General features: G+C 49.4%; 1 protein-coding gene across 1 annotated transcript in view; it reads right to left on the bottom strand.

Annotated features, from left to right (window-relative positions):
• The window catches only part of TACC2 (transforming acidic coiled-coil containing protein 2), a 137,208-nt gene extending 123,446 nt beyond the window's left edge, over positions 1 to 13,762 (bottom strand). The window contains exon 1 of the mRNA XM_069980243.1: positions 13,557 to 13,762. The gene's annotated coding sequence lies outside the window, so the exon portion shown is untranslated. The remainder of the gene's footprint in view (positions 1 to 13,556) is intronic.
• Positions 13,763 to 20,667: the final 6,905 nt, after the last annotated feature.

Genomic DNA, 20,667 nt, shown 5'->3' on the forward strand with positions numbered 1-20,667 from the left:
GTGTTTCTGGCATGGGCTAGAGTGTTTTTTTGGTGGCTACTCTCCCTTACTTGTGCTTAGCACTGTATAGTGTAAGTGGTAGTTGCTTTTGGAAAACTTTTAGGAGGAGATTTATGAAAGGGTGTATATATACACCTGTTGTACACTGCCCACAGCAACCAATCACAGCTCAGCTTTCAGCTCTGGTAAAATATAGGAGGAGCTGTGATTGGTTACTGTGGGCAGTTTACACCAGGTGTATATTTAGACCATTTTATAAATCTCCCCCTTAGGGTCCTATTACACGAAACTATTTTTAGCGATTAATGACTAACAATAAACGATTGCAAACGAGATTGTTTATCATTAACCTAAAATCGTTCATCATATTACACAGAACGACAGTCGTTTGTTATGATTGTTTACTCCATCTGATCCCTGCAAAACAATGAACAATGTGCAATTACACTGAACGATTAGTGAAAAAATGCGGAACTTGAGCGAACGAATGTGGAATTACAGCGACACAGTTAGTGAACGATTAACAATGATTTTAGGTTCAGATCTAAATAAATGATCAACGACACACAAACAATTTTTTGATTGTTGTCTGCAATTGCACAAAACGATTATGGTCTAAATTTGAACAATATAACGATTTTTTGCACGATAATCGTCCCGTGTAATAGAGCCCTTAGTCTCTAGCTGCATCTGTTCACACTGGAAGTTAGTCTGAACTAACCTGACTCACTTCCTCCTACACTGAACTAACACCTCCTACAGAGGGTGAGTGTAAGAGAGCAAGGATAGGATAGATAGATCATCCACCACTTAACCTGAGAACTTTTGGACAGGTGCACAAAAGAAGTAAAACACCAGTGGTGGGACACCACATGAGTAAGTATGGCAGCTCCATACTAGGAAGTGACAGAGCCACCATCCACTGCTTTACTGAGAAATGGCAATGTCTTTCCCATTAACTTCCATATTAAACTTGTCAGCCTGCTACCAACTAGCTAATCCTGTATTGTATCAGAAAACCACAATTTCATTGCCCTATTAGCAATGCTAAGTGTAATATTTCATTGTTTATGACGTCTCTGATAGCCAGGAATTCAGTTTCCTTATATATATAATAATCAAGCATTTATAGTTAATTGCCCAGTGTCCCGCTTACTAAATGCTTATTGACTTCTAGTCTGCAGTGTGTGCACCAGGAGCACCCAGCCTGCAGGGTATATTACAGCATATTACCTGACTGCTCACTTGCCTTTGCCTGCACCACATAATTGTCTACTGTTCAGTGGAGCCGATTGTCATTGGAATCTGAGCTGATCCCAGGCTTACATAATGTGCTAGAAAGGCAATTGTTGTGAGAAATCTGGAGCAGATCTCCATGGTGCAGTAATCTGTATACAGGCTACAAATCATCACATTACAAAGTATTTATAAATTATTATAGTAAGAAAGTTATTTAGATTTGTAATTTACTTCTATTTAAAAATCTCAAGCTGCTGTATGTCCTGCAGGAAGTGATGTATTCTTTCCAGTGTGACACAGTGCTCTCTGCTGCCACCTCTGTCCATGTCAGGAACTGTTCAGAGCAGTAGCAAATCCCTATAGAAAACTTTCCCTGCTCCGGACAGTTCCTGTCAGGGACAGAGGTGGCAGCAGAGAGCATTGTGTCAGACTGAAAAGATTGCACCACTTCCTGCAGAACATACAGTAGCTGATAAGTACTAGAAGATAGGAGATTTTTTTAAATAAAAGTAAATTATGAATCTATATAACTTTCTGACACCAATTTAATTGAAAGAAAAAAAAAATCAATATAGTACCCCCTTTAAATATGGTCGTCTGTTCACAAACCCTGCAGCTTTTATATTGTATAGATAGATGGAGAGATAACTATAATGCAAGCAGAATAACAAAACTATACATAGTGAACGCAGACATCCCTTATTTTATATTAATTTATTCCAGAAAAAATCTATTGAAAAGTGACATCATAACATTATAGATGTTGCTGTGGCCATATTTTAATAGGGAAATATGAACTGCTATACCCACATGGCATTTGTATGTTTAGGGTTTTTGAGGGCATTTTGGCAATTCTCTGCTTCTTGGAAGTTTGCAAAAACTCCATGTCTATATGCATATTGGTGTTTTTTTTCTGGAGTTTTTGTCCACAATTGTTAAATAGAAATCCTGGAATTACAAGATAAAGTAATCACAACACGCAAAATGTGTGTCTGACGAAAGCCCAAAGGGTCTTCTCAGGGTCCATTTACACAGAATGATTATCTGACAGATAATCTGACAAAGATTTGAAGCCAAAGCTAGGAATGGATTTGAAAAGAGGAGAAATCTCAGGCTTTCCTTTATGACCTGATCTCTGTTTATAGTCTGATTCTGGCTTTGGCTTCAAATCTTTGGCAGATAATCTGTCAGATAATATTTCTGTGCAAACGGACCCTAAGCCATTGATTTACTGCCACACGTAAAAATATATGACCATCCATCTGTAGGTTTCAATAGCTACATTTGATTGGCTATTTCTCTCAGTAAAATATATTATCCATAGTTATAATATTCGTATTCATCTCTTTTTTCATTTAAAGCAAATGTAACATCAGGTACATCTCTTTTTTTTGTTTTAAACATTCACGGTCGGCACGATCCTTTTTTAAAAACGCCACTCAGTTCCCACGCTTGGCCCAGTTCTTTTTCCGTTCAGCGGCTCTATGCATTGGGGGCGGGCCCGGTGCCCCCTCCCAGTATGATGATATTCCCTCCTCTCTGTATTGTGCCTCTATTCGAATCAATGGAGGCTCATCACAGAGGGAAAGGGATATCATCACACTTGGGGGTGCTGGCCCTGCCCTCAATGCACAGGAAAAGAACGGCGCAGAGCACAGGAACCAGGTGTTGATTTAAAAACCTAGGATCCCCTGCACGCTGATCAGGTAATGTAAAAAAAAAAAAAAAAAAAAAGCAATGGAACTGTTGGTACATTATCTTTAAACCTCATACCACCAAATTACAAACCTCTGGTTCAGCCCGTCAGTGCCCACCACCTTCTTTCCTGCTGCAATGCTGTTATGCTTATATAGGACTGGTAGCTACCATTACATGGTTACTGTCAGGGAATCTGTGCACACTATCAAACCCGGGGGGATCACCCGCCTCAGATTCCGCAACTCGCAGCCGCGCATCTCCGCCTGTGCCATAGACTACATCCTATGTACAGGCAGATTCCACCATCCACGCAAAGAATAAACCCATTAATTCTTCGGGCGGACAGCAAAATCTGCCTGACCATAGAATGGAGCTTATGGCAAAGGCGTAGAGGCGAGTTGCAGAATCCGCGGCGGGTGATCCACCCGGATTCCATAATGTGCACATTCCCTAAGGCTGTATACAGTAGGTTTTTGTATAGTGGCTGCCATTCAGTAACAGTAACAGGCGCTCGCATCTGCACCCGGCGTACCAAATCTACACCTGCTTCCAGCAGGTGTAGATTTGCATTATGATATACGCCTACGAGCAGGCGTAAATCATGATAAATGAGGCGCGGGAGGAGGCTCCGCCTCCCCCCCAAGCTCCGCCACCCTGCCCATTGGGCGAGCCAGGCATATGGGAGGCGTACGCCAGGCATAAGGGGCGAATCTGCACCTTTTCCCTGGCATACGCCTCTGCCGTACCTTTCATAAATGTCCCCCGAGATGATTACAACTATAGCAAGCATCCTCTACCATCAGAGCAGTGTTTGGATAGGCAAGGCAGGCTATACAGTACTAGGCAGAGGATATAACTGCTGATGTGCCAGGAGAAAAGATCTTTAAGTGCACCCGTCTTTTAAAATCTAAATAAACAGTACATGTGATATAAAGCAAGTTTGCAATTTACATACATTATTATTAGAGACTAAACAAAGGATGTCCAAGAAAAGGCAGCAATAGTTTGATTAATGAACATATTGAGCCATGACTCTATGTACTGGCCGTGACTTCCAGTGTTTAGTCTCTTTTTTCAATCAACACAAGACTAAAAAGCTGCCATCAGGAGACTGGACCTGGATTTTCTGGTAAGTATAGCTTTGTTATAAAGCATGATAACATAAAAAGAAGTAATGAATGTAAATTGAAAACTTGATTAATATCACGTCCACTGTTGATTTAGATTTTGAAAGTTATACCGACAGTGACACTTTAAAGTGCCCATACACATTATACTAAAGATGGCCGAATCCGCCACTCACAGTATAAAGTGAATGGGGGCCTCCCAACCTGCTTCTTCTCTAATAGATGATGTTGGTGGAGATAGGGGTCGGGCGTGATGGATTTTCTCGGTCCAACCCTTTGGTTCTCAGAGGGATAAGCCAGCACCAGAGCAGTCTGGCTGTGGCTTACACTTTCCTTCCTCATTAAGAACACATGCCATAGTAATGTGTATAAGGAGGACGGGAGGGATAAGGAGGCATTCACACATTTGGTTGTGTCACTAAAGTGTCGCAGCAAATCAAAGAGTTTCACCGCTGCTGGTATGATATTGACACATCATGCCGGGTGGGGAACAAATCCATTACATTCCTTCCCTGTCTGCAACGTCCGCAAATTTACGGGCGTGTGAATGTAGCCTAAGTGTTGGCTGATCAGTAATTAGTGAAGGTGTATAGGTGCCTTTACTACCCCCCTTCTCCAGTAGAGAAGAGCACACCCCTTCCTTCCCAATAACCAGCAGCCATGTCCTCAGCTAAATTAGCTGTAGTAGAGGATATTAGGGACTCCGAGTCCAACAAAAGTATCATAATTCATCTTTTTAGCTCTTATCTTCAGGAACTCCTGTGCATTCATTGGCTAAATAAGGTTTTTTCCTGGCCTGTGTGAACTTGCTTGTCATTGCAGTGACTGTGCTTGTCCTTGCTTACAGCTGACACGTCTACTAAAGCTGCCAAAAGCTCTAAAAACTTTCCAAGCTTTAAAGTAGATCTCCACCGTTGTAGCTATTTACATACAATTATTAATAGGTTTGTATAATGAGGATTCATTCAATAAATTTATTACAGAAACAATTCTATTTACGGGTATAAACCCACACACCGTATATGCAGCAGATATGCAACAAATACGCAGCAGATTTGTTGGTACAGATTTGATGCTGTGTTCAGTTATTTAGATCTAATCTGCTGCGATTTTGCTGCGAGTTTGCTGCGAGTTTGCTGCGTATCGCAGCAGTAAATACGCTGCATATACGGTGTGTGGGTTTATACCCTACAAGTAGAAGTGATTCAGGTAGGTGATCCTAGATTATGATGCGATTATTATGGTGCACACAGGTCATCAGGAAATTCTGATATATTTGTGAATGAGGAAGTGTACTTAAAGACTCACTGTTGTTTACTTTTTTTGCAGAAATCAATAGTCCAGGCGATTTAAAGAAAATTTGTAAGTGGGTTTATTAGGCAAATCTGCCATTATCTGCATTTAAAAAGCCTTTTCCCAGGTCCCCCCCCCCTCTCTCTCATTCACTACTCATTATCAGGAAATCTCGACTGTTTTACATCAGTTGGGCCCTGTCTGTTCTATGGAGAGGGGAGGGGGGGAGGAGGGAAATTAGTCAGCAGTAAAGAGCAGAGATGTTCTATGGAGAGGGGAGGGGGGAGGAGGGAGATTAGTCAGCAGTAAAGAGCAGAAAACAAAGGATTACACAGCAAGAACTGTGTGAAAGCTGCTATTCAGAGGTCAGTGCTGATCTCAGAGGAGATAGCCTGGTGATGTAGCAGTAAATTAACTCTTTGTTGTCCTGTCTTGGTGTCTTATCTCCCTTCACACCTACCCTGTCCATAGAGAACAATGAAGACAGGGGGGAGAGCTTCAAACTGCTTTTTCATGATAAAAATGCATTTTTCGGTTAATAAACCCAATTTCAACGTTTCTTAAAATCGCCTGTACTCAGGGCCGCCGATAGGGCAGTACAACCAGTACTGCCGTATGGGGCCCGGACCCTAAGAGACATGGGGGGGGGGGGCCCGGCGGGCCCGCCGCCGCCCCCTCCCCCGGCCGCCGCCCCCTCCCCGACCGCTATGCTAGGGGGGCCCGCACGGCCCCCCTTGCCACCTGGGGGGGGGGGTTTGTGCCGCTTCGGTCCGGTGAGCTTCCGGCACACGCTGCCTCTATCACTGGCCGGAAGCTCACAGCTGCAGCCCTGCGGTCCTTCTCTCCTGCTCGGCAGCGGCGCACGTGACGTCATCGCGCCGAGCAGGAGAGAAGTTCCTGGACCGCGGGGCTGCAGCTGTGAGCTTCCGGCCAGCGATAGAGGCAGCGTGTGCCGGAAGCTCACCGGACCAAAGGTGCATGGGAAGGGGGGACCTGCCAAGCCTGCCTCACCTGCCTCTGCTCCCCCGGCCGCTCCCTTTTCCCCCAGCCTCTCCTCCTGTACCCCCCCTTCCAGCCTTTCCTCTTGTACCCCCCCTCCAGCCTCTCCTCCTGTACCCCCCTTCCAGCCTCTCCTCCTGTACCCCCCCTCCAGCCTCTCCTCCTGTACCCCCCTCCAGCCTCTCCTCCTGTACCCCCCCTCCAGCCTCTCCTCCTGTACCCCCCCTCCTGTACCCCCTCCAGCCTCTCCTCGTGTACCCCCCTGTCTCTCCTCCTGCACCCCCAGCCTCTCCTCCTGTACCTCCTCTAGCCTCTCCTCCTGCACCCCACAGCCTCTCCTCCTGCACACCACAGCCTCTCCTCCTGTACCCCTCAGCCTCTCCTCCTGTACCCCTCAGCCTCACCCCCTGCACCCCACAGCCTCTCCTCCTCTACCCCCCCCTCCAGCCTCTCCTCCTGCACCCCCCTTCCAGCCTCTCCTCCTGTACCCCCTTCCAGCCTCTCCTCCTGTACCCCCTTCCAGCCTCTCCTCCTGTACCCCCTCCAGCCTCTCCTCCTGTACCCCCTCCAGCCTCTCCTCTTGTACCCCCCCCCCCGCCTCTCCTCCTGCACCCCACAGCCTCTCCTCCTGCACCCCCCAGCCTCTCCTCCTGCACCCCCCAGGCTCTCCTCCTGCACCCCCAGCCTCTCCTCCTGCACCCCACAGCCTCTCCCCCAGCCTCTCCTCCTGCACCCCACAGCCTCACCCAGCCTCTTCTCCTGCAGCCCTCAGCCTCTCCTCCTGCACCCCACAGCCTCTCCCACAGCCTCTTCTCCTGCACCCCCCAGCCTCTCCTCCTGCACCCCCAGCCTCTCCTCCTGCACCCCACAGCCTCTCCTCCTGCACCCCACAGCCTCTCCTCCTGCACCCCACAGCCTCTCCTCCTGCACCCCACAGCCTCTCCTCCTACACCCCAAAGCCTCTCCTCCTGCACCCCACAACCTCTCCCCCTAGCCTACCCTCCTGCACCCCCAGCCTCTCCCCCAGCCTTTCCGTCAGCACCCCCCAGCCTCTCTGTCAGCACCCCCCAGCCTCTCTGTCAGCACCCCCCAGCCTCTCCTCCTGCACCCCCTAGCCTCTCCACCAGCACCCCCAGCTGCTCTCCCTGCCCCCCAGCTGCTCCTCCGCCTGTCCCCCATCTTCTCCCCCTGCCACCCCAGCTGCCCAATCTTCTCCCTGCCACCCTAGCTGCCCCCTATCTGCTCCCCCTGCCTGCCACCCCAGCTGCTCCTCCTGCCCCCCATCTACTCCCCCTGCCACCCCAGCTGCTGCCCCTGAGCTGATCCCTCTGCCCCCCCAGCTGCTCCCCCTGCCCCCATCTACTACCCCTGCCCCTCTCACCCCAGCTGCTCCCCCTGCCCCTCCTCCTGCCCCCAGCTGCTCCCTCTGCCTCCCCAGATTCTCCCCCTGCCACCCCTAGCTGCTCCCCCTCCCCGTCACCCCAGCTGCTCTCCTTCCCCCTGTCACCCCAGCTTCTCCCCTTCACCCCAGCGGCTTCCCCTGCCACCCCCAGCTGCCTCCCTTCCCCAGTCACCCCCAGCTGCCTGCTTGCAGACTAGTTGTGGTCGGAGAAGTCTTCTTGATTGCTGCGCCAGATGGAGAAGAAAGCAAGAAGCGACGGCAATCGGAGAAGACGTCACCTGTGAGTCATTAGTAACTGCACTGTAATCACTTCTATAGTGTGCAGAGCCTGTGTACCATTGGGGTCTAAATGGGTCAGTGTATTGTTTGCGGTAGTGTACTGACACAGCCCCGCGGACACTACAGTACACTAGCGCAAACTTTTAAACTAGGACCCAACTACAACAGCCGCAGGCACTACAACTCCCAGCATATGCTGAGGGCTGCAGACTGTCAGTAAATGCTGGGAGTTGTAGTGCCTGCAGCTGTTGTAGTTGGGTCCTAGGTGCATTATACACTGGATGCTTTGTAGCATATAAGAATACATAGATCTGTGGGGGCTCAGTGCAGGGACGTGACCCCAGAACATCACTAATAGGGGATAGTGGTAGATGTTTTGTTCTATCCCCTATTAGTGATGTTCTGGGGTCACTTCCCTGCACTGAGCCCCCACAGATCTTTGTATTCTTATATGCCACAAAGCATCCAGTGTATAGGACCCAACTACAACAGCTGCAGGCACTACAACTCCCAGCATGTACTGACAGTCTGCAGCCCTCAGAGTATGCTGGGAGTTGTAGTACAGTGTAGACAGATGTATTGCTGGACCTTCAGGGCTGATGGTTGTCACCCACAGATTGCAGCCACCAGGAGCCTCTGCACACAGTGATTTATTACAGGGTTGTCCTCTCAGAGACTACAACTCCCAGCATACCCTGAGAGCTGTATAAATGTAGGGATTTGTCACAGATACAGAGGAATTCAGGAAAGGAGCGGGTCAGCATGTCGTGTCTCACTGGTTCTATATTGGTGGGCCCCAGGACCCCAGTCCAACACTGGACAGAAGCGGCCCCCGAACTAAGACGTCCCCGGCCTCCTTCCTTCCTCCATCACATTTGTTTGATGAGAACAGCGGGCATCAAGCAGAGCGACACCCAAGTGCCAGGGTATATACCATGCATGTACAGTAATGGGGGGGGGGGCGCCTCAGCGTGCAAAGTGCCTAGGGCAGCATAAACTCTAAATACAGGCCTGGCTGCCGGCACTTCATACCAGCAGCCTATGGGAGGCCGGGCCGTGACCTCTCCGGCAGGCGTGATCATGTGACGTCATCACGCCTGCCGGAAGTCCCGTCCCTGCGGCTCGCAAGATGGAGCCCGAAGAGGAGGAAGAGCTGCTGCCTGCACAGCGTGGATTAGATGAGTAGGATGTTTGTTTTTTTAGGGGCACCTCTGGGGGCATTATTAGTATATGGGGGCACCTCTGGGGGCATTATTAGTTCATGGGGGGCACCTCTGGGGGCATTATTAGTATATGGGGGCACCTCTGGGGGCATTAGTAGTGTATGGGGGCACCTCTGGGGGCATTATTAGTATATGGGGGCACCTCTGGGGGCATTATTAGTATATGGGGGCACCTCTGGGGGCATTATTAGTATATGGGACACCTCTGGGGGCATTATAAGTATATGGGGGCACCTCTGGGGGCATTATTAGTGTATGGGGGCACCTCTGGGGGCATTATTAGTGTATGGGGGCACCTCTGGGGGCATTATTAGTGTATGGGGGCACCTCTGGGGGCATTATTAGTTCATGGGGGCACCTCCGGGGGCATTATTAGTATATGGGGGCACCTCCGGGGGCATTATTAGTTCTTGGGGGGCACCTCTGGGGGCATTATTAGTATATGGGGGCACCTCTGGGGGCATTAGTAGTGTATGGGGGCACCTCTGGGGGCATTATTAGTATATGGGGGCACCTCTGGGGGCATTATTAGTTCATGGGGGGCACCTCTGGGGGCATTATTAGTATATGGGGGCACCTCTGGGGGCATTAGTAGTGTATGGGGGCACCTCTGGGGGCATTATTAGTATATGGGGGCACCTCTGGGGGCATTATTAGTATATGGGGGCACCTCTGGGGGCATTATTAGTATATGGGACACCTCTGGGGGCATTATAAGTATATGGGGGCACCTCTGGGGGCATTATTAGTCTATGGGGGCACCTCTGGGGGCATTATTAGTGTATGGGGGCACCTCTGGGGGCATTATTAGTGTATGGGGGCACCTCTGGGGGCATTATTAGTTCATGGGGGCACCTCCGGGGGCATTATTAGTATATGGGGGCACCTCCGGGGGCATTATTAGTTCTTGGGGGGCACCTCTGGGGGCATTATTAGTATATGGGGGCACCTCTGGGGGCATTAGTAGTGTATGGGGGCACCTCTGGGGGCATTATTAGTATATGGGGGCACCTCTGGGGGCATTATTAGTATATGGGGGCACCTCTGGGGGCATTATTAGTATATGGGACACCTCTGGGGGCATTATAAGTATATGGGGGCACCTCTGGGGGCATTATTAGTGTATGGGGGCACCTCTGGGGGCATTATTAGTGTATGGGGGCACCTCTGGGGGCATTATTAGTGTATGGGGGCACCTCTGGGGGCATGATTAGTTCATGGGGGCACCTCCGGGGGCATTATTAGTATATGGGGGCACCTCCGGGGGCATTATTAGTTCTTGGGGGGCACCTCTGGGGGCATTATTAGTATATGGGGGCACCTCTGGGGGCATTATTAGTATATGGGGGCACCTCTGGGGGCATTATTAGCTCATGGGGGCACCTCTGGGGGCATTATTATCTCATTGGGGGCACCTCTGGGGGCATTATTAGTGTATGGGGGCACCTCTGGGGGCATTATTAGTGTATGGGGGCACCTCTGGGGGCATTATTAGTGTATGGGGGCACCTCTGGGGGCATTATTATTGGTGAACATATACAAATCAAACAGCCCCCCAGACCCTCGAAATTCAATAACCCCAAACGGGGCATTGCCTAGTACTCAACAGCATTCTGAATACAGGGGAACCCCTACCCCACTCTTGTATAAGTTTTAGTCTCCATCATAATGAGCCCCGCTGGGCTTGTAGACACGCTATAAATTGTACGTTGCAGGGGTGAATATAATGCATTGCATACAGAGCACAAGAGGCAGCTATACAAGTAAGTGTCTGTATGGTGACATTTAAATTGCACCTTGTTCACATTTAGTTTCTACAATTTTATAACTGTATAACAGAGGTTACATTTTAAGCCACTGGGGAAAATGGGGTATATGAGCCAGTTCTCTAGAATTGATCGGAACCAAATTATACCTCCCAGCAAGGCGTGGGGCCAACACACAATTTTTTTTTTTATTAATGTGGGGGGCCCAGACACTTTGGTTGTATGGGGCCCTAAAATTCCTGATGGCGGCCCTGCCTGTACTATTGATTTCTGCAAAACATTTTTAAACGACAGTAACACTTTAAGGCTAGAATCACACTAGTTAAGGGGCATACAGACAGACGGTACCGTATGTATACATACAACACCCCACGTCTTGGCTGTGCCTATTCCCTTTGATGGAATGAATGTAGCCTAATAATGACTATGTTCGGTCTATTTTTGGGGTTATAGTATCGAGAAATGGATGACACTTAGTTACAATCAGACTATAGTAGGTCCATGGAACTGAATAAGCATAGCAGTATATGTCATCACTTTTCTACTAGTATACCCCCAATGTGGTCCACTTAAGAGGTGCAAACATCCAGTAAGGGTACTATTACACAAAGCGATTTTTCGACGATCAACGATCTCAAACGGCCGCTATGGCAAACGACCTGAAATCGTTCACCCAATTACACAGAACGATGATCGTTACTTATGATCGTTCATGTGGTCGGCTTGTCATTGCTACTGCGTTCGTCGCTACTGCGAATGACCAAACGACGTCTTATGACATGCGAACGATTTGCAAACGATCAGCGATGAAAATAGGGCCAAATTCTATCAAACGTCCAACAATTTCTCGTTGACCGCTATTACACTAAGCGATTATCGTTCAAATCCGAACGATCTAACGATTTTTCGAATGATAATCGTCCCATGCAATAGGGCCCTAGCTTCAATCTGAGTTGTCTTCTGCTTTACCCGTAACAATATTGTTTACATTGGCCCATACTGCACAGTGTTTTACATACAGCCTGCACTGGCTACTGCAGCTGTCCTATAGGTAGGTAATAGAGGCAAAGGCTGATGGTTAGTATCCTCCATCCTGGCGGCCTACTCTATGTGTGCACTTTGCCCTCGATATCTCCTGTTACCTGGATAATCGTAGGGTGGGGGGGGGGCTTGGTGTCAGCCATCTTTCATCTCCTCTTTCTATTTAGAATGTACTATACATGTAGTAAGCAGCCAGAGGGAATTCCTTTTCTCATGACTGTTCTTTTCTATTAGCCAAATCTTCAATTTCCTAATAACATGTTTGTCAGACTTGCTGTATGATCTGGCCATATAAGGCCCAATACTATGACCTGGCAGATCATCCGGTTGTGTAAGAGGTGGAAAATGAGCTCTTCTTATAACCAGAAGTATTTGTGATTGATCTTTAGGGCTGTGTTACATGGGCAGACTCGTGCCTGATCAAGTCCATCAGTGTTCATTTAAGAAGCCTATTACACATCTTGGTTATTGTGTGGGCAGGGTCTCATGAATGATTGATGGATTGTTTGTGTGGCCCATTACTTCCATCATCGGTTGTACAACGTATGGGAGTTATATGGCTAAAACTATTCTCCATCCTGTATAAAAGTCCCAATCTTCTGATGGATGAGCGTTTGCTTGTTCATCAGCTGATGATTGGGCCTATTACACAGGGTGATATCATTTTAGCATGTAATGCTGCGTTTACACGGAACGATTATTGTTCGTATTTCCGCGCGATTTTGAGCAATAATCGGCTCGTGTAAACACAGAGATCAAGCGACGAGCGAGAAATCGTTCATTTTGATCTTTCAACACGTTCTCAAATCATCGTTGGTCGTTCGCTAAAAATTCATGTAAACAGTCTTTCACAGATTCACGCGCGTGAGACGGGCTTAAGCAATCTTAAAACTATTGCAATAACGATTTTTTAAACGATTTTTGACTTCATGATTGATTGGGCGAATTATTGTTCCGTGTAAACGGACCATAACCCTGTGTAATAGAGCCTTAAAGGGGGTTATACAGGATTAGAAAAAAATGGCTTCTTTATTCCAGACACAGCACCACACATGTCCTCAGGTTGTGTGTGGTAATACAGCTCCATTCCCTTCATCGAGCTGCAAATTGAGGGTTCAGGAAGAAAGCAGCCATGTTTTTCTAATTCTGGATAACCCCTTTAAGACATTTACAATTATATAGTGATTTAAAAGATCTTTACCTCTTATCCAAGCAAGGTACGGCTAGGATGCACATACACAGCTATCTTTTGATAAGATAAAATGACTTTTACTAAACATTAACAAGTATATATACGTGTTCTAGTACCAGCGACAGGTTCCCAGGTAACGCAGGTCCCCTATATCATCTACGAGTGTCGGTCTGGAAGGTTACTGTACTGTCCGCTCTTCATTACATAAGATACAATAGTTTACATTTCCTACTTTAGGTTAGTGTTCCTTTAAGAGTTGGCTCCAGAGAGATTATATGTACAAGTCATGTCTCTTACCCTTCTCACATATCCCAGGGATCCGACCAATCTTCTGTGCACTCTAAATCACCTGGTAATCTCCGCTCTTGTCTCAAAGTCTGTCCAGACTGTCTCAGAGGTCTGCTGGAGAGCCTCTCATCTGCCTCTTGTGCGGTTTCTATCAGAATTCAGGCAGCTCTCTACTTCAGCTCCTCTGTAGCCTCTCTCTGCTGTCTCTCCTGTCCCTGCTGGCACTGAATACTGATCCTCTCTCCTGAGCAGGTCACATGTAGCAAGCTTCTATAAATGGGATTTGAAACTCTGGTGAAGTGTGAGGAATCTGATCCTAGAGCTATATAGCTGGCTGACAGGGCTCACACAGTACAGCTAAGGTTGGGGGGCAGGGACACAACCGGCCCCAAGGTAATCTAACCTATTACATTGCCAGTGTAGGGAACAGGAGGTGCAACAAGTAGGGAATAGTACAATATAGGACATACAGGTGGAAGAGAGGCGAAACAAATGTCCCATCCTGCACCTGTAACATAGGCCGAACTAGCAGCTGAAATGGAGATCCCCCAGATATTGGTGAGGGAGTGGAGATTGCTGGGAGCCCCATCAAAAGGTAGAGGATAGAGCAGAGACCCCAATATTCAGACTCACAGGTGATGGTAAAAATAAGGGTCCGCCTAGTTTTACACCAAGGTCCCAATCATATTAAAATGGCTATTAAAGGGGTTATCCAGTGCTCCAAAACATGGCCACTTTTTTCAGAGACAACACCACTCTCAAGCTCCATTCACTTCAATGGAACTGAGCAGCAAAACCCTGCCCAAGCTGGAGACAAGAATGGGTCTGTCTCTGGAAGAAAGTGGCCATGTTTTTGAAGGAAGTGTGCTGATAAATCATTCAGCACACTTCCCGTACATGTTCTTATATCCTCCATCCCTGCAAATGAAAACTTATAATCATTACTTTTATAGATTGGCGCGCTGTATGGTAATCACCGGCAAGTAGTCATCTGGGCGGTGGGAAGGTAGTCACGGTCTCTTGGGCGGTTCGGCGATGTAATCACGCCCCTCTGGGCATGATTCAAACTCCAGTGAAGCTGTGACGTCCTCCAGCGTCTTGCAGTGTCCGGTAGCGCACCGACGTTCTCATCACGCCACCTACAGCACAGAATGGAACATGCTGTACTGCACGTGCGGCGTGATGAGAACATCGGCGCGCCTCCGGGCGATACATCACGCCTCCGGAGGACGTCACAGCTTCACTTGAGTTTGAATAGCCCCTCACGCCCAAAGGGGCGGGATTACTTCGCTGAACCGCCCAGGGGACCGTGACTACCTTCCCACAGCCCACCGCCCAGATGACTACTTGTTGGTGATTACCATACAGCGCGCCAATCTATAAAAGTAAGATTAACCAAGAGGGATCACCCTGATGGCTCATGGCCTCGGCAGCATGAATATAAGACCTCGTTTGCTCTGGACAGTTCCTGACATGAATAGAGGTGGCAGCAGAGAGCACAGTGCAAGATTACAGCACTTCCTGCAGGACATACAGCAGCTGATAAGTACTGGAAGGACCTGAGTTTTTCAAATTACGAACTAATTTACACATCTGAATAACTTTCTGACACTGGTTGATTTGAAAAACTTTTTCCCCTCCAGAGAACCCCTTTAATTTTAATGGGAACTTCCAAACAAAAATGCCCAGTAAAGTGGGGTCTCACTTCTTTGTCCACGCTGAAAAAAAAAACATGTTTGTTATCCGTGTTAAAATGAACACAAGATTGTTTTAAAAGGAAGACTATATTTTGAAGCAGAAACATTCACATGGTTTTTAACCATATGAACGAGCCCTATGGATGGGATGGAAGAAAGCAGATCATCATATGGACATGGATTTCCAGATTTATACTTCAAGAAGTAAACCTCAGCTGAACAAGCACAATACTCTCCATATCTGGGGTCTCCCTTAATAAGGTTGGATACCTATTATTTTTATACTGTGTTGATCCAGAAGAAGGCAGAAACGGCAGTTGTTAATTTCTCTTTATGTGAGGAAGAAATGTCTCAAACTGAGGAAACAGCAGTGGCCTTGTTAGGTCAAAGTAATGTACCAGCTAAGCTTCTAATGGGAAAGTGATCTATAGTTTTATAGCTAATAACACCCAGCCTGTGTGTACAAGGCGTGGTGTATTACAGGTGAATATGAAAGCACAGCACGGGATCATGGAGTGGCTTGTAAACGCTTGATGACAATCATTGCAATAAACTGGTTTTATGAAAGAGAAAATAGAAATTGTGAGTCACGCCTTTAAGCAATTTGCCCTAGCATGGTAAGTCAATGCTACATCCAGCAGTTAGTAACAATACATTCATGGCTGTGCATTGTTTAATAGAAGCAATGAAGTAGTTACCTGAACAGAACAGCACCAAGGGTACTATTACATGGCCCGATAATAACTGTAAACGAGTTTACTGGGCCTATTACACGGCACGATAATCATTTAACAAGGGTTGCAGGGACATTGTTACCGATGTCCTTGCAGCCCTTGGTTTAAACAGCATACATTACCTATCCATGGTCCAGGGCTCCTCTTGCGGTCCACTTGTCCCTGGGTCCCACACGCTGCAGCTTCAGAGCGGCCTGTCTTAAGGCCCTATTCCACAGAACGAATATCGTTCGTATTCGGACGATATCGGCCGCTACGAACGATAATCGTCCCGTGGAATAGAGTGCAACAATCAGCCGACATTGTTCATGTCGGCTGATCGTTGCAGTCGCTTGTTTTTCAACATGTTGGAAAACAAGCGACTGATATAACAGCGATCTGCTGCCGTTGCTCCGTTGAATAGGAGCATCGGCAGCAGACGCTGCTGTATCCTATGGGCTGCCCGGACGATCAGCGATCACCCGGGCAGCCCCCCCGCGTTGAATAGTGGCGGCAGCGAGCGGGGAGCAAACGAGCGCTTAGAGCGCTCGTTTGCTCCTCTTGACGACCCATGGAATAGGGGCTTTAGCTGACAGGCCGCTCAGCCAATCACTGGCTGCGGTGGTCCCGGCCAGTGATTGGCTGAGCGGCCTGTCAGCTAAGACAGGCCGCTCTAATGATGTAGCAGGTGGGACCCGGGGAGAAGCAGAGCGCAGGAGGAGGCCTGGACCATGGATAGGTAACTATAAGGACTTTGCAAATCGGCAGCTGCCGGCCGCACACCGCTATTACACGTAGTGATGTGCGGTCGGTGCCCAACAATTATAGGTCAAAACCTATATCAACAATCAGCCGTTGATCGTGGTCATCGGCTGATCGTTGTGTTTATTGCACGGAACGATAATCTGCGGGATAGGACCAATTATCGTTCCGTGTAATAGTACCCTTACTCCAATCCCTGCAGCTGCCACTGGGACAGGGCTGTGTATTATTGCCATGCTCTATACACTGGCAGTGCCCACAGGATCATTATGGCAAATATCCATGTAATAGAGCAGGTGGACATATTCCCTCTGCATAGCCTAAGGAGGCACCTCAAACCAGCCCTGCCCTTATATTATCTATGCGAGGAAGCAACAGTCTGAAGCCCTATTTGCTAGAACTACCAGTTAAGGTGGCCATGTAGGTCGGCCAAACCTAAGAATTTTGACAAGATCGGGGAGAACATATGGCTGCTACTAGTCATTGCACTTTGCCTTTTAACACATCCTTCCAAGCCTGACAGGCATATAAAGAGGCTTCTAAGTCATTCGCTGCCCACATATAGAAGCTCCTTATGCTGCGTTTACACGGAACGATTATTGTTTGAGTTTTTGCGATAATGATCGCATTTGAGAGATAATCAGCTCTTGTAAACACAGCGAACGATCAAGCGACGAGCGAGGAATAATTCATCGCAATCTTTCAACATGTTCTTAAATCGTTGTTGGTCGTTCGCTAAAAATTCACAGATCGCTTTGTGTAAACAGTCTTTCACTGATTCACCCTGTGTGTGAGATGGGCTTAAGCAATCTTAAAACAATCGCAATAACAAATGTTCCAAATGATATATCGTTCCGTGTAAACGCTGATCGTTATAAAAAAAACACATTGTTACTTCGAAATTGTTAATCGTTCCATTGGGCGAATTATTGCTCAGTGTAAACGCAGCATTAGAGATGAGCGCAACTTGAGCATGCTTCAGTCCGACTGATTGGTATTTTTCTTTTATTTTTAAATATCTTTTTATTATTTTTTTGATAACTTGCAGCTGAAGAAGTTGGATGCAGCCCTATGGAGTGCAGGAAAACATGGACAGAGCCATAGGCTATATGTGTTGTTACAGTAGCTGAGGGGTCACTGCATATGGAACAGGCTCAGATGTTGAACCAACTATTTATCCGGCAGGTGTCATCTGTAATCTGTCATTGGCCTGCACCTGCCAGGATGGGACTTCAGTGTGATCCCAGCATTTTAACAGACTAGATGCCATAACCAATAGCCGCTGCAGCATGTAGTAGAGGATGACTTGACAAGTGCTGCATCTCTCAAAGGCATCCTCACATAGCAACTACAGGGTGCCAGCTAACCAGTATGACAGCCGGAGGTCTCTGTCTCTGCCATGTAAACTGCACTAATAAAGTCCGCCACAGGCAGGTGTACTAATAGAGAACCACTTTTAAATAATTGCTCATGAATGTCCTGTGTGTGTATGTGTGGGGGAGTAAACAAGTTTTTAAAAACATAAGTATAATCCCCCTCATGATAAAATGCAATCCACTCCCTTTTCCCTTTGGCCAAATAAACAGAAATAAATAAAGAATAATAATGTTAGATATGGCTGTGTGTGGAGGTAGTAGGACATAATAAATCCCCTATGTTACCGCTGTAATGGCACTGGCCTGCAGAATATAGTGACGTCACCTATGAGAAGTTATAGGTGCAAAATCGCAATCCAATAAATAATGCTGCAGTTGCATTTTTTTTATTCCAGCCCTCAACTATATTCTTGTTTTTCTCTATACATGACCCCCATATACAGCTGATGCACCAGCACTGGTCACTGCAGCCACTCCATTCACTGTACAGCAGAGCACCCCTTCTCTGACCAGACTGTACAGCACAGCGCCCCCTCTTCTCTGCCCAGACTGTACAGCACAGCGCCCCCTCTTCTCTGCCCAGACTGTACAGCACAGCGCCCCCTCTTCTCTGCCCAGACTGTACAGCACAGCGCCCCCTCTTCTCTGCACAGACTGTACAGCACAGCGCCCCCTCTTCTCTGCCCAGACTGTACAGCACAGCGCCCCCTCTTCTCTGCCCAGACTGTACAGCATAGCGCCCCCTCTTCTCTGCCTGGACTGTACAGCACAGCGTCCCCTCCTCTGCCCGGACTGTACAGCATAGCGCCCCCTCTTCTCTGCCCAGACTGTACAGCATAGCGCCCCCTCCTCTGCCAGGACTACAGCACAGCACCCCCTCCTCTGCCAGGACTACAGCACAGCGCCCCCTCCTCTGCCTGGGCTGTACACCACAGCGCCCCCTCCTCTGCCCAGACTGTACAGCACAGCACCCCGTCCCCTGCCCAGACTGTACAGCACAGCACTCCCTCCTCTACCCGGACTGTACAGCACAGCACCCCCTCCTCTGCCCGGACTACAGCACAGCGCCCCCTCCTCTGCCCGGACTGTACAGCACAGCACCCCCTCCTCTGCCCGGACTGTACAGCACAGCGCCCCCTCCTCTGCCCGGACTGTACAGCACAGCGCCCCCTCCTCTGCCCGGACTGTACAGCATAGCGCCCCCTCCTCTGCCAGGACTACAGCACAGCACCCCCTCCTCTGCCAGGACTACAGCACAGCGCCCCCTCCTCTGCCTGGGCTGTACACCACAGCGCCCCCTCCTCTGCCCAGACTGTACAGCACAGCACCCCGACCCCTGCCCAGACTGTACAGCACAGCACTCCCTCCTCTACCCGGACTGTACAGCACAGCACCCCCTCCTCTGCCCGGACTGTACAGCACAGCGCCCCCTCCTCTGCCCGGACTGTACAGCACAGCGCCCCCTCCTCTGCCCGGACTGTACAGCACAGCGCCCCCTCCTCTGCCCGGACTGTACAGCACAGCGCCCCCTCCTCTGCCCGGACTGTACAGCACAGCGCCCCCTCCTCTGCCCGGACTGTACAGCACAGCGCCCCCTCCTCTGCCCGGACTGTACAGCACAGCGCCCCCTCCTCTGCCCGGACTGTACAGCACAGCGCCCCCTCCTCTGCCCGGACTGTACAGCACAGCGCCCCCTCCTCTGCCCAGACTGTACAGCACAGCGCCCCCTCCTCTGCCCGGAATGTACAGCACAGCGCCCCCTCCTCTGCCCGGACTGTACAGCACAGCGCCCCCTCCTCTGCCCGGACTGTACAGCACAGCGCCCCCTCCTCTGCCCGGACTGTACAGCACAGCGCCCCCTCCTCTGCCCGGACTGTACAGCACAGCGCCCCCTCCTCTGCCCGGACTGTACAGCACAGCACCCCGTCCCCTGTCCAGCACAGCGCCCCCTCCTCTGCCCGGACTGTACAGCACAGCGCCCCCTCCTCTGCCCGGACTGTACAGCACAGCACCCCCTCCTCTGCCCGGACTGTACAGCACAGCGCCCCCTCCTCTGCCCGGACTGTACAGCACAGCGCCCCCTCCTCTGCCCGGACTGTACAGCACAGCGCCCCCTCCTCTGCCCGGACTGTACAGCACAGCGCCCCCTCCTCTGCCCGGACTGTACAGCACAGCGCCCCCTCCTCTGCCCGGACTGTACAGCACAGCGCCCCCTCCTCTGCCCGGACTGTACAGCACAGCGCCCCCTCCTCTGCCCGGACTGTACAGCACAGCGCCCCCTCCTCTGCCCGGACTCTACAGCACAGCGCCCCCTCCTCTGCCCGGACTCTACAGCACAGCGCCCCCTCCTCTGCCCGGACTACAGCACAGCGCCCCCTCCTCTGCCCGGACTGTACAGCACAGCGCCCCCTCTTCTCTGCCCGGACTGTACAGCACAGCGCCCCCTCTTCTCTGCCCAGACTGTACAGCACAGCGCCCCCTCCTCTGCCCGGACTGTACAGCACAGCGCCCCCTCCTCTGCCCGGACTGTACAGCACAGCGCCCCCTCCTCTGCCCGGACTGTACAGCACAG

This window comes from Dendropsophus ebraccatus, chromosome 8 (assembly GCF_027789765.1).
Source record: "Dendropsophus ebraccatus isolate aDenEbr1 chromosome 8, aDenEbr1.pat, whole genome shotgun sequence".
In the NCBI taxonomy this organism is placed as follows: Eukaryota; Metazoa; Chordata; class Amphibia; order Anura; family Hylidae; genus Dendropsophus; species Dendropsophus ebraccatus.